Source organism: Manis javanica, chromosome 8 (assembly GCF_040802235.1).
Source record: "Manis javanica isolate MJ-LG chromosome 8, MJ_LKY, whole genome shotgun sequence".
In the NCBI taxonomy this organism is placed as follows: Eukaryota; Metazoa; Chordata; class Mammalia; order Pholidota; family Manidae; genus Manis; species Manis javanica.
Genome location: NC_133163.1, coordinates 86,609,020 through 86,623,725, shown reverse-complemented (window position 1 = coordinate 86,623,725; position 14,706 = coordinate 86,609,020).

The following is a 14,706-nucleotide window of genomic DNA, read 5'->3' as shown; positions in this document are numbered from 1 at the left end:
CATACAACTCAATAGCGAAAAAGCAATCCATTTGAAAAATGGACAGAGGATCTAAATAGACATTTTTGCAAAGACATATTAGATGACCAACAGGTACATAAAAAGATGCTCAACATCACTGATTGAAATGCACATTCAAACCAGTGAGTTGTCACCTTATACCTATTATAATAATGACTGTTTTCAGAAAGACAAGAAATAATAAGTGTTACAGAAGATGTGGAAAAAAGGAACCCTGTGTACTGTTCATGTGACTGTAAATTGATGCAGCCACTACGGAAAACTTTAAAGATGGAAGTTCCTTAAAAAATTAAAAATAAACTACCATATCATCCAGCAATTCTTTTTCTGGGTATTTATCCAAAGAAAATGAGTAACTCAAAAAGATTATACACCCCATGTTTGTTGCAGCATTATTTTACAATAGCCAAGTAATAGAAACAACCTAAATGTCCATCAAAGTATTAATGGATAAAGGAAATGTGATTACATATCTATATACATATAATGGAATATTTTTCAGTCATACAAAAGAAGGAAATATTTCCCTCTGTGACAACATGGATGGAGCTTGAAGACATTATGCTAAGTGATATAAGACAGAGAGACAAAGACAAATACTGTATGATCTCCCTTACATATGGAATCTAAAAAAAAAAACAGAAAAAATACAGAAAAACAAGCTTACACACACAGAGAACAGATTGGTTGTTGCCAGAGATGGGGGTGGGGTGAGAGAAAATGTTGCAGGGGATCGAAAGGTACAAACTTTCAGTTATAAAATAAATAATGTTATGGGATGTAATATACAGCATAGTGACTATAGTTAATATTTTAATGCATATTTGAAAGTAATAGAGTAAATCTTAAATGGTCTTAAAACAAGAATAAAAATGTGTAACTATGTTTGGTCACAGATGTTAATGAGACTGCGGTGATCATAAAATGCATATAAATACTGAATCATTATGTTGTACACCTGAAACTAATGTATTTCAAGTATGCCTCAATAAAAAAAAGAAAGAATACACATGAAAAAAATTCACCGTTTTATTATTAGTGGCATTGATAACCTTTCTCTTTTTTGCATATGGATTGTATAAAAAACTTACTTTTAAAATTGTCTGTCAACAATCAAAAGCAGTGGCAAACTTTTTAGTAGAGACTGAAGAAATATATTTGACTTTTTCTCTTTTTATGCCATTCTCATTTTGTCTCTAATTGGCATGCAGTAAATTAGTGCTTAATTATTTTAACTCTACTGCTCAAAGAAGTGCTTAGAAGAAATAGTAGTGTGTTGGATATATCCACAGTCCTTTCATTCACTAACTCATTTGTTCACTGACTTATCAAGAAACATCTATTGAAATACCATTTTTGAAGCTGGTTTATATTGCTTTTCTTATTTAAAATTATTAAATCATAAGCATTTCCAAGTTACTGCCTAATATTCAAACCCATATTAATTAATGACTAATATAGTTCCATGAAGTCTCCATATAGAGTAGTTTTCTTAATTATCCTACTGTTGACCACTTTTGTTATTTCTGCAGTTTTTCACAACTGTAGAGATGCAATAAACATCTACATATAAAGCATTTTGAATGTTTAGGATTATTTCCTTAGAACTGTTTATCTGAATTAGAATTACTGGGTTAAGGAGAATTAACATTTTTAGGGCTCTTGATATATTGCCAAATTGTTTTACAAACTAGCCACATCGATGTATATTACCAGCAGTAAGATATCAATTTAACTTTATAAATAAAAATTGCTACTTTCACTATAGACAGCACAAATAAAATGGAAAATAGCAATACAACCTGACTATAGGACATAGAATCCAACTTTTATTCTTGAAGATTTCAAATATACATTCCTTTCAAATGTAAAAAAATTCTTCTCTTTTACTCTTCTGGTTGGCAAATTTGTTTCCTTGTAAATGTGTTTTATCTCCAAATTTATAAACAGAAAGGAAAAAAATCAATTTTAGTGCATAATGAAGAATGTATCTATAAATAGAATACCTGACTTTATTTTGAGCTACACTTCTAAAGCATTTTATTTATAAAAAATAAGGAAACAAAATGTATGTGAAACTCTCCTTCCTTAGTAGCTTGTAGTCAATTGTTTCCAAATTTATTTTTAAGACTACTAGTGGATTGACACTTACCAGCTAATAAATTCAAGCATATAATGGGGCTTATCCCCATAATTGTAATTTGGGTACAAATATCTATCCTTAATACAACCTGTCTAGAAACAAGTTTTATTCCAGCCTTGTATTTAGACCATTTTTGATATTAAAGATAGTGATATTCATCAACTTTCCCATACTGCTTTCATTGAAGCACCAATTCTAGTCAGTGTGCTGTACTTTACAATGGATGTTTATTTAGTATGCTGAATAATAATATGACATCACTTGGCTTCCTGATATGATCTTTGATGTTCTTAAATGAAGTTTGATCCCACTTACATCTGTGTTACTATTTATGGCAATATAGTTCTGGGAAGCCTTATGAGATTCCTCCCCCTCAAAAAGTTGAATGCAAAACAAACATTCTTTGAATAAAGACTAGGAAAGAAATCTCAACTGTTTAATCTTCAAGATCTTTTTACAAATAAGAAATCCAAACATTCCATTCTAATGATCTAGCATACACCCAAACACTCACATCACACTATCCTACATACACAAATTGTAGTAAAAATTGTCTCAGCAAACCTAAAATACATAAAACATTCTGTGTACAGAAAAAAATTATCCAAAGTTACAGTTCTCATTTGTTGACCTTTAATTACATTAAAAGGTCTAAAATTATAACACAAATTTCTGAAATTTATTCAGAAAAAATAGATGTATTAATTTTTCAGGATCCAAGATAATTTGATTACTTACATGTAATAATCCATAGACTCTACAATGGAAAATCCATAGTGAATACTGTGATGATTGATTTATCATCTGAATAATTACTGGGTGGACAATTATTTTATATATGTGCAATATATTTATAAATCTTACCATTTTATTTAGTACAGGAAACAAAAAATGAACAGATTCGGAGGGGCAGAGCCAGGATGGCGGTGTGAGTAGAGCAGCGGAAATCTCCTCCCAAAACCACATTTATCTATGAAAATATAACAAAGACAACTCTTCCTAGAATAAAGACCAGAGGACACAAGACAACATTCAGACCACATACACACCTGCGAGAACCCAATGCCTCGCAAAGGGGGTAAGATACAAACCCTGGCCCAGCGGGTCCCAAGCGCCCCTCCCCCCAGCTCCCGGCAGGAGGAGAGAGGTCTGAGCGGGAGGGAGAAGGAGCCCAGGACTGCTGAACACCCAGACCCAGCCATCCGGACCAGAGTGCAGACACAGTGCATGTGTGGGGCCCTGGATACTAGGGAAACAGGGCAGCAGGACAGGTGAGTGGGTACCAGAGGCCGGCGCTGGAGGACAAAAGAAAAGCGAGCAGCCATCTTTTTTTTGTTGTTGTTGTTGCTTTGTTGTGGTAAGTGCTTTTTGGAAGTCTTAAAGGGGCAGGGACCCCAATACTAGGGAAACAGGGCAGCAAGACCGGCAAGCGGGTATGGAGACTGGCACTGGAGAACAAAAGAAACGAGAGCGGCCACCTTTTTTTCTTTTTTTTTTTTTTTGTTGTTTTGATTTGGCGAGCACTTTTTGGAAGTCTTAAAGGGATTGGGACCCCAATATTAGGGAAACAGGGCAGCAAGTCTGGTGAGCGGGTGCCCAAGGGTAGCACCGGAGAATAAAGAAAAACGAGCAGCCATTCTTTTTGTTTGTTTGTTTGTGGTCATTGTTTTGTTTTGGCAGGTGCTTTTTGGAAGTTTTAAAGAGGCAGGGCAGGACACTTAATTCAGAGGTAGGGAATCTGGGGATCTCTGGGCACTCTAATCCCCTGGGCTGCAGGGAGCAGGAAGGCACCTTATGGAGATAAATAGCCTCCTGGCCGCTCCCCCTCCAACGGGGCTCCACCACTTTGGAGCAGCAGCCTGAGCCACACCACGCCCACGGCAACAGCAGAGATGAACTCCATAGCAGCCGGGCAGGAAGCAGAAGTCCTGTCTGCGCACAGCTGCCCAGCACGAGCCACTAGAGGTCGCTATTCTCCCAGGAGAGGAAGGCCACAAACCAACTGTTTCCCTAATATTGAGGTCCCAATCCCTTTAAGACTTCCAAAAAGCTCTTCCAGCTGTCACTTGTACCAGCTCTGCAAACTATCTCTATCAGCATGAAAAGGCAAAACAACAGGCAGACAAAAATCACAGAGTCAACACCTGAGAAGGAGATAGACCTAACCAGTATTCCTGACAAAGAATTCAAAACAAAAATCATAAACATGCTGACAGAGATGCAGAGAAATATGCAAGATAAATGGGATGAAGTCAGGAGGGAGATCACAGATGCCAGAAAGGAGATCACAGAAATGAAACAAACTCTGGAAGGATTTACAAACAGAAGGGATAAAATGCAAGAGGCCATTCATGGAATTGAAACCAGAGAACAGGAATGCAGAGAGGCTGACATAGAGAGAGATAAAAGGATCTCCAGGAATGAAACAATATTAAGAGAACTGTGTGACCAATCCAAAAGGAACAATATCTATATTATAGGGGTAGCAGAAGAAGAAGAGAGAGGAAAAGGGACGGAAGGTACTTGGAAGAAATAATTGCTGAAAACTTCCTCAAACTGGGGGAGGAAATAATTGAACAGACCATGGAAATACACAGAACCCGCAACAGAAAGGATCTAAGGAGGACAACACCAAGACACATAATAATTAAAATGGCAAAGATCAAGGACAAGGAAAGAGTTTTAAAGGCAGCTAGAGAGAAAAAGGTCACCTATAAAGGAAAACCCATCAGGCTAACATCAGACTTCTCGACAGAAACCCTACAGGCCAGAAGAGAATGGCATGATATATTTACTGCAATGAAACAGAAGGGCCTTGAACCAAGGATATTGTATCCAGCATGACTATCATTTAAATATGATGGTGGGATTAAACAATTCCCAGACAAGCAAAAACTGAGGGAATTTGCTTCCCACAAACCACCTCTACAGTGCATCTTACAGGGACTGCTCTAGATGGGAGCACTCCTAAAAGAGCACAGAACAAAACACAGAAAATATGAAGAATGGAGGAGGAGGAATAAGAAGGGAGAGAAGAAAAGAATCTCCAGACAGTGTATACAACAGCTCAATAAGCGAGCTAAGTTAGTCAGTAAGATACTAAAGAGGCTAACCTTGAACCTTTGGTAACTACGAATCTAAAGCCTGCAATGGCAATAAGTACATATCTTTCAATAGTCAATCTAAATGTAAATGGACTGAATTCACCAATCAAAAGACACAGAGTAGTGGAATGGATAAAAAAGCAAGACCCATCTATATGCTGCTTACAAGAAACTCACCTCAAACCCAAAAACATGTAGAGACTAAAAGTCAAGGGATGGAAAAACATATTTCAGGCAAACAACAGAGAGAAGAAAGCAGGGGTTGCAGTACTAGTAACAGACAAAATAGACTTCAAAACAAAGAAAGTAACAAGAGATAAAGAAGGACACTACATAATGAAAAAGGGCTCAGTCCAAAAAGAGGACATAACCATTCTAAATATATATGCACCCAACACAGGAGCACCAGCATATGTGAAACAAATACTAACAGAACTAAAGGGGGAATAGACTGCAATGCATTCATTTTAGGAGACTTCAACACACCACTCACACCAAAGGATAGATCCATCAGGCAGAAAATAGGTAAGGACACAGAGGCACTGAACAACACACTAGAACAGATGGACCTAATAGACATCTATAGAACTCTACATCCAAAAGCAACAGGATATACATTCTTCTCAAGTACACATGGAACTTTCTCCAGAATAGAACACATACTAGCCCACAAAAAGAGCCTCAGCAAAATCCAAAATATTGAAATTCTACCAACCAATTTTTCAGACCACAAAGGTGTAAAACTCGAAATAAATTCTACAAAGAAAACAAAAAGGCTCACAAACACATGGAGGCTTAATAACATGCTCCTAAATAATCAATGGATCAACAAACAAATCAAAATAGAGATCAAGCAATATATAGAAACAAATGACAACAACAACACAAAGTCCCAACTTCTCTGCAATGCAGTGAAAGCAGTCCTAAGAGGAAAGTATATAGCAATCCAGGCACACATGAAGAGGGAAGAACAATCCCAAATGAATAATCTAACATCACAATTATCGAAACTGGAAAAAGAAGAACAAATGAGGCCTAAAGTCAGCAGAAGGAGGGGCATAATAAAGATCAGAGAAGAAATAAACAAAATTGAGAAGAATAAAACAGTAGCAAAAATCAATGAAACCAAGAGCTGGTTCTTTGAAAAAATAAACAAAATAGATAAGCCTCTAGCCAAACTTATTAAGAGAAAAAGAGAATCAATACAAATCAACAGAATCAGAAATGAGAATGGAAAAATCACGACAGACTCCACAGAAATACAAAGAATTATTAAAGACTACTATGGAAACCTATATGCCAACAAGCTGGAAAACCTAGAAGAAATGGAGAACTTCCTAGAAAAATACAACCTCCCAAGACTGACCAAGGAAGAAACACAAAAGTTAAATGAACCAATTACGAGCAAAGAAATTGAAATGGTAATCAAAAAACTACCCAAGACAAAGCACCCGGGCCAGACGGATTTACCTCGGAATTTTATCAGACACACAGAGAAGGCATAATACCCATTCTCCTTAAAGTTTTCCAAAAAATAGAAAAGGAGGGAACACTCCCAAACTCAATCTATGAAGCCAACATCACCCTAATACCAAAACCAGGCAAAGACCCCACCAAAAAAGAAAATTACAAACCAATATCCCTGATGAATGTAGATGCAAAAATACTCAATAAAATATTAGCAAACAGAATTCAAGAGCATATCAAAAGGATCATACACCATAACCAAATGGGCTTCATCCCAGGGATGCAAGGATGTTACAACACTCAAAAATCCATAAACATCATCCACCACATCAACAAAAAAAAAAGACAAAAACCACATGATCATCTCCATAGATGCTGAAAAGCATTTGACAAAATTCAACATCCATTTATGATAAAAACTCTCAGTAAATGGGAATAGAGGATGAGTACCTCAACATAATAAAGGCCATATATGATAATCCCACAGCCAACATTATACTGAACAGCGAGAAGCTGAAAGCTTTTCCTCTGATATCAGGAACTAGACAGGGCTGCCCACTCTCCCCACTGCTATTTAACATAGTACTGGAGTCCTAGCCACGGCAATCAGACAAAACAAAGAAATACAAGGAATCTAGATTGGTAAAGAAGAAGTCAAACTGTCACTATTTTGCAGATGACATGATATTGTACATAAAAAACCCTAAAGACTCCACTCCAAAACTACTAGAACTGATATCAGAATACAGCAAAGTTGCAGGATACAAAATTAACACACAGAAATCTGTACCTTTCCTATACACTAACAATGAACCAATAGAAAGAGAAATCAGGAAAACAACTCCATTCAAAATTGCATCAAAAAGAATAAAATACCTAGGAATAAACCTAACCAAAGAAGTGAATGACCTATACTCTGAAAACTAAAAGTCACTCTTAAGAGAAATTAAAGGGGACACTAACAAATGGAAACTCATCCCATGCTCATGGCTAGGAAGAATTAATTTCATCAAAATGGCCATCCTGCCCAAAGCAATATACAGATTTGATGCAATCCCTATCAAATTACCAGCAACATTCCTCAATGAATTGGAACAAATAATTCAAAAATTCATATGGAAACACCAAAGACCACGAATAGCCAAAGCAATACTGAGAAAGAAGAATAAAGTAGGGGGGATCTCACTCCCCAACTTCAAGCTCTACTATAGAGTCATAGTAATCAAGACAATTTGGTACTGGCACAAGAACAGAGTCACAGACCAGTGGAACAGACTAGAGACTCCAGACATTAACCCAAACATATGTGGTCAATTAATATTTGATAAAGGAGCCATGGGCATACAATGGGGAAATGACAGTCTCTTCAACAGATGGTGCTGGCAAAACTGGACAGCTACATGTAGGAGAATGAAACTGGACCATTGTCTAACCCCATATACAAAAGTAAATTCAAAATGGATCAATGACCTGAATGTAAGTCATGAAACCATTAAACTCATGGAAAAAAACATAGGCAAAATCCTCTTAGACATAAACATGACTGACCTCTACTTGAACATATCTCCCTGGGCAAGGAAAACAACAGCAAAAATGAATAAGTGGGACTATATTAAGCTGAAAAGCTTCTGTACAGCAAAAGACACCATCAATAGAAAAAAAAGGAACCCTACAATATGGGAGAATATATTTGTAAATGACAGCTCCAATAAAGGCTTGACATCCAAAACATATAAAGAGCTCACATGCCTCAACAAACAAACAACAAATAACCCAATTAAAAAATGGGCAGAGGAAGTGAACAGACAGTTCTCCAAAAAAGAAATACAGATGGCCAACAGACACATGAAAAGATGCTCCACATCACTAATTATCAGAGAAATGCAAATTAAAACTACAATGAGGTATCACCTCACACCAGTAAGGATGGCTGCCATCCAAAAGACAATCAACAACAAATGTTCGCGAGGCTGTGGAGAAAGGGGAACCCTCCTACACTGCTGGTGGGAATGTAAATTAGTTCAACCATTGTGGAAAGCAGTATGGAGGTACATCAAAATGCTCAAAATAGACTTACCATTTGACCCAGGAATTCCACTCTTATGAATTTACCCTAAGAACTCAGCAATCAAGTTTGAGAAAGACAGATGCACCCCTATGTTTATCGCAGCACTATTTACAATAGCCAAGAATTGGAAGCAAACTAAATGTCCATCGATAGATGAATGTATAAAGAAGATGTGGTACATATACACAATGGAATACTACTCAACCATAAGAAGAGGGAAAATCCTACCATTTGCAGCAACATGGATGGAGCTGGAGGGTATTATGCTCAGTGAAATAAGCCAAGCAGAGAAAGAGAAATACCAAATGATTTCACTCATCTGTGGAGTATAAGAACAAAGGAAAAACTGAAGGAACAAAACAGCAGCGGAATCACAGAAGCCAAGAATGGACTAACAGTTACCAAAGGGAAAGGGACTGGGGAGGATGGGTGGGTAGGGAGGGATAAGGGGGGGTGGGAAGAAGAAGAGGGATATTAAGATTAGCATGCATGGGGGGGTGGGAGAAAGGGGAGGGCTGTACAACACAGAGAAGACAAGTTGTGATTCTACAATATTTTGCTATGCTGATGGACAGTGACAGTAAAGGGGTTTATAATGGGGACCTGGTATAGGGGAGAGCCTAGTAAACATAATATTCTTCATGTAAGTGTAGATTAAAGATAAAAAAAAAAGAAAGAGAAGGGGGATTACTCCCTGATAGGATAAAACTAACTGTAAATTAATGATTAATGCATGCTTTAAATATCCTTAATTTTGTTCACTTAAAGGGTGTCAGATGATCAGCTATGGAAGTACACTTGTCTCACAATATTCCTTTCTCTTAAAAAAAAAAAAAGCAGTTCCTGTGTGGTGACCTCCAATGAGTTCTACACAATGGTATAAAAGGCATATCAAAGTGTGAGCAAAGGGTCTGTTTGTGTTTATACAGAGGATCAAAGCCTAATTTGGCTACCCAGAAAATGAACTAAGATACAATATGAAGAAGAACTTCCAACATCAGCACTCTCTGGAAGAGTCATATCAGAAGATGATCATCAATAAACCTCAACAAAGATCCAGGCGATGCTGCAGTTGTAGCTGCATTCATCCCACCGGTTCCTGGACTTGCCATTGGAATGAAGAATGAGATATCTAAGCTGGCCTGTGCTTTCAGTACAAATTTGACTGGATCTATACTGTTGGAACTCAACCAAGAATTAGGAGAAGTGCAAGTTGTAGCGCTCCAAAATCTTACAACTACAGACTATCTACTGTTAAAAGAAAATATGGGATGTGAACAGTGCCCAGGAATGGGTTGTTTTAATTTGTCTGATTTCTCTCAGACTGTTCAAGTACAGTTGGACAATATCCATCATATCAAAGACAAATTTTCACAAATGCCTAGGGTGCCTAACTGGTTTTCTTGGCTTCACTGGAGATGGCTGGTAATTATAGATCTGCTTTGGTTATGTAACTCTATTCCTATTATGTTAATGTGTGTGCGCAATTTAATTAGTCGTTTAAAACCTATACATGCTTAAGTTACTCTACAAGAAGATATGTCAAAGAAATAACTAATCTTCCCATGTTTTCTTCCATCTGCTACTTCTATATCTTTTCTTCTTCCTTCCTAATTACAATCCATAAATAGAATTCGTGCCTCATATCGAATTCACCGAGTATCATAACTCCTCCAAGTGGTAAAGATACCTCAAGACAAATTCTGGGTATAGAAGCCACAGGGCATAAAGAAGTAAAAAGCTAACCTTTTCAAACAATATGGCTTCTCTCTCACTTACAAGCTTTACATTTCCCTATATGGCCCGGAAAATGACTGGTTAGCCAGAGACGGGTAAGATTCCTCAAGGGAGGAACAACCTAAGACAGGCACAGTTGCAGGGCGGCCATTAGGTGAGAAATTGGGGATCAACAGAGGTGAGGCTTAGAACCTCACCCCCCCTGTTTTGAGAGAAATCTTCTGCATCCGTGGATGTATTATTGCCCTTGCCGAGCCTGGATTAACACATAGTCTACAGGCACACACCTGATCATCTACATTTGCTCTCTTACAACACTAAACTATGTTTTCTACCTTTATCTTGCATCTACCTACCACTGCAGCATTTTATTAAAAAATAATAATAATAATATTAATAAAGGGAGAAATGTGGGATTCACATATAAATCAAGTATAAAAATCAAATGAATATTCATATTTGACCTGATTGTTTATAGTTCATAATAAGTGATCAAAACCGAAAGTTTTTGTCATGACTGCCCTTGTACTGTTCACCATGTAAGAACTTATTCACTATGCAAGAATTTGGTCACCATGTAAGAACCTGTTTGTTATGCTTCAGAAGATTGGAGACTGATGAGAATTAGGCTTGGGGTGGATTAATGATTGTGCATTGAGCATTGACTCCCCTATACAGAATTTTATTGTTGTTAACAACCATTTGATCAATAAATATGGGAGATGCCCTCTCAAAAAAAAAACAAAAAAAATAAAAAAACAAAAAATGAGTATGAGATTAATAATAAAAGCTATTTACTGAGGTCATAAAAAAATGAACAGATTCATAAAAAATGGAAGCTTACATTATATTTATGTTTTTTTGGAAAACAATGATCTTTTTCTTCTGAACATTTGAGATTGCATTCATTCCACCCCGACTTCCACCTTATGTTACTCTCCTTCTCTTTCTTCTCTGACTGCTATTCTCTGTTTAGTCTTTGCCTTGAGAGTTGGTAACTCCTAAGCATATTTAAGGAATTTTCTTTTTTTGTTTTAGGGAATTCATATACTCAAAAGAAACATTTTACCAACTTTATCTGTCTGCTCCCAGTTTGACAGCATATCCTCTTGTAGTTATAAGAAGTGTCAGCTGACTCCTGAAAGGTATCATTTAGATTACCTATCAAATCCTAAAGGTACTTATCAAATCCTAAAGGAGGACGTGTCAGAAACTAAAGATGACATTTTTTCTGCTTCACAATTTACCATTCCTTCTTAATTTCCAATTACTTTCTACATTGTTGCCATCTTTTTTATTTTCCTTTGAGACCTTATGGTCATTTTCTGTTCTCATTCTTTTCACACCTATGTACTAGATATAACAAAGAAACCCACATCTTTTGTCCATCTCCATATTACCCACCATAAGTTAGGTCCTAACTATTATCCAAACATGGATAATCACATAGCTTCTAACTTGAGAAAAGCCTCCTTGCATGGACTTACTTGTGCTTATATCATGAAATCTAAATTACTCAGTCTGGCCTTGCCAAGTTGTTTTAACTCTCTTTCAGGTAACTTTTTTTGTCCAATGCAGACAATTTGCGCATTTCTTTTGTATACATAATTTTCCTTTTTTCCCAAATATGCACTCCCCCACTCCAGTCTGAATCTATTCTTTAATTACTCCCTTCCTTCATTGGTTTCCATTATTTTAAGTTGTGTATAGTGGTATGTGACGTTGTGAACTTAAACTTGCCTACTGACTGCTAACTCTTCTATTTCTCTCACACAAAGATAGAATTATACTTTCCAGTTTCAGTTCCTACTCTTTATTCAATCAATACTTTTATTGACTAGATCATACCATGAGATAGATGTATATATGCATGTATGTGTCTATAAATATGATTTTTAAAAAAGGAGAGATGGAAATCTACAAGTATGTGACAGATAGCATCAGAATAATACTGGAATCAATAGGGAACCCCCTTTACTTCTGTAAGAACATAGAAATCTGAGAGTGAAATGAGAAAAAATTCAAATGTTTATAATATCTACTGGCAGAAAATACCCAAGAGACTGTGACATGAGGCTGAGAAGCCTTGAGAAGGCCTGAGCCTAATCTAAGTGATGAGAGTACAGCCCTCAGCTTTAGCCCAGAAAAGTAATAAACTTAGAAACCAAAAAAGAATCAATTGTGTTGAGATCGGTCTAAAGAAAGGTGTGAGCAGAAATGGGCTGGTCTGAAAAAAAGTCTATATCAAGATGAGTTGAAGAATATGGACATTGGTGAGCATTGGCAGAGGGAGAGGGCCACCGACTCTGGGAGGATGGGAGCCTTCTTAGGAAGGAACCATTCTCCATGCATTTCCATGTCATTATATTTCCACTTTGAATTTTCTTGGAATCTGGCTCCATGAACTGGATGGTCTCCATTTGCCCCTGCAGATCCAGTGTCCAGCCTTCTCTGCTCTGCTCTATGCCCCAGGAAGCTGCCCTCCTCAGCCTGTATGTCAGGGCTCCTTTAACTCAAGCATCCACTTGCTCTCAGCCAGTGGGGTGGGGGTGGAAGTGCACCAATAGGAGGTTGGAGGGCAGGAAGGGAGGTCAGGGTGCAGTCCTCTGCCTAAAGCTACAGCTTCTGTCAGGTGGCCTCTCTCCAAAGGCTACAGCTCTCACCAGGACTGGCCACAGCTAGCTTCCTTTGGCCTTTTAGGCCAAGTAAGTACACAATACTTACTATTGTGTTGAGACTCCTTGGGTGCTTCCTCATCCCATCATCATCCCATTGCCCCATCACATCTGCCTAAACAGACCTTTATACACTTTTCAGTTACCCATTTTGCATGTGCCATCTGCTTTATCGTGGGCCCTTGACTGATACATACCGTGATCACCGATTGACTGCTTTTTAGCTTCTTCAGAACTCTGATACTGAAATAGGGGATACAAAGAAACATGTTCTGGCCAACGGTTTTATACATATGTGTTTGTTTATATAATGTGTGTGTGATCCCTCACTGTAAAAGAAAAACCTTTCATTTTAACGTAAAAATACATCTCTAAGTGGTTTGGGTTGCCTAAATCAATCTTTCAGAATGTCTTACTTTGGGTGCACTGACCAACCTGACTGTGGGGCCACTGGTTGTGGAATCTCAGGCTGACTAGGAAACAGGCATAGGGATCTCACCTCATTTGAGAATTTTCTAGGAAAATGCCGAAGTTGAAGCCTTTGAAGCCAGAAGCCAGTTTAGATTTTAATCAAATAGTGGAAGTTTTATGATGGAGTTGGGCCAAATCTAATTTATTCTATGGAATAGAATTGCTGGAGCAATCCTATATATAGGAGTATGATCTTTGGTTAGATTATCTATGTACTCTTAAACTGTTGAGTCATTTTTTAGATCTGTTATGGGAATATTCTCTTTCAGCTTGGGGCCAAAAAGGTGCATTTTGATGGCCTGCCTAGACATGATAAAAACAATTCCCAAGTTGTCTAAAAAGAGATAAGCAAAAGATCAACAGCCATATGGAAAAGAAAGCTTTAGATATGGACAGGTAACTGACAGAAATGATATGCAAATGGCACTTAACCATATGAGAAGATGCTAAAATTTGCTCACAGAAGAAGTCTTAGGGCTGAGAAAATTTATAATCTGAGTCTGAAATATTTAATCACAGAAAAAAAATTATCAATGACTACTAGGTTCATGTCAAAATGAAACAAAAATATCAGAAAACAACTAAAGAGGCTCCCACCAGCCTACACAGGACAATTAAGCATCAATAAAGGATACTTCTGTGAAGATAGCTAAAGCATAAAAATGTTTAAATCCATGAGATCATAATGATATTAAAACAACTGATTTTAAGCAAATGTAAAAAAAACATTTGAAGCATGCCAAGAGAGCACCTCCTTATTTTGAAAACTGAGAACAAATGGATAGGAACAGTATTTATCCTGCATTTCCTGTACAAAATTATTTGATTGACAAGGAAAGTTTTTCTGAAAGGAGTATTTCCATCAATAAATGAAGAAGTGATAGATTTAGAGTATCACCATTTTAAATCCCTAATGCAAACATAAGAAAAAAAATTAGATACGATGTGGCTCCTAACAGAAATACACATTAATACTTATTAAGTATTCTTACTGAAAAAAAAATCAAACTTGAATCCAAT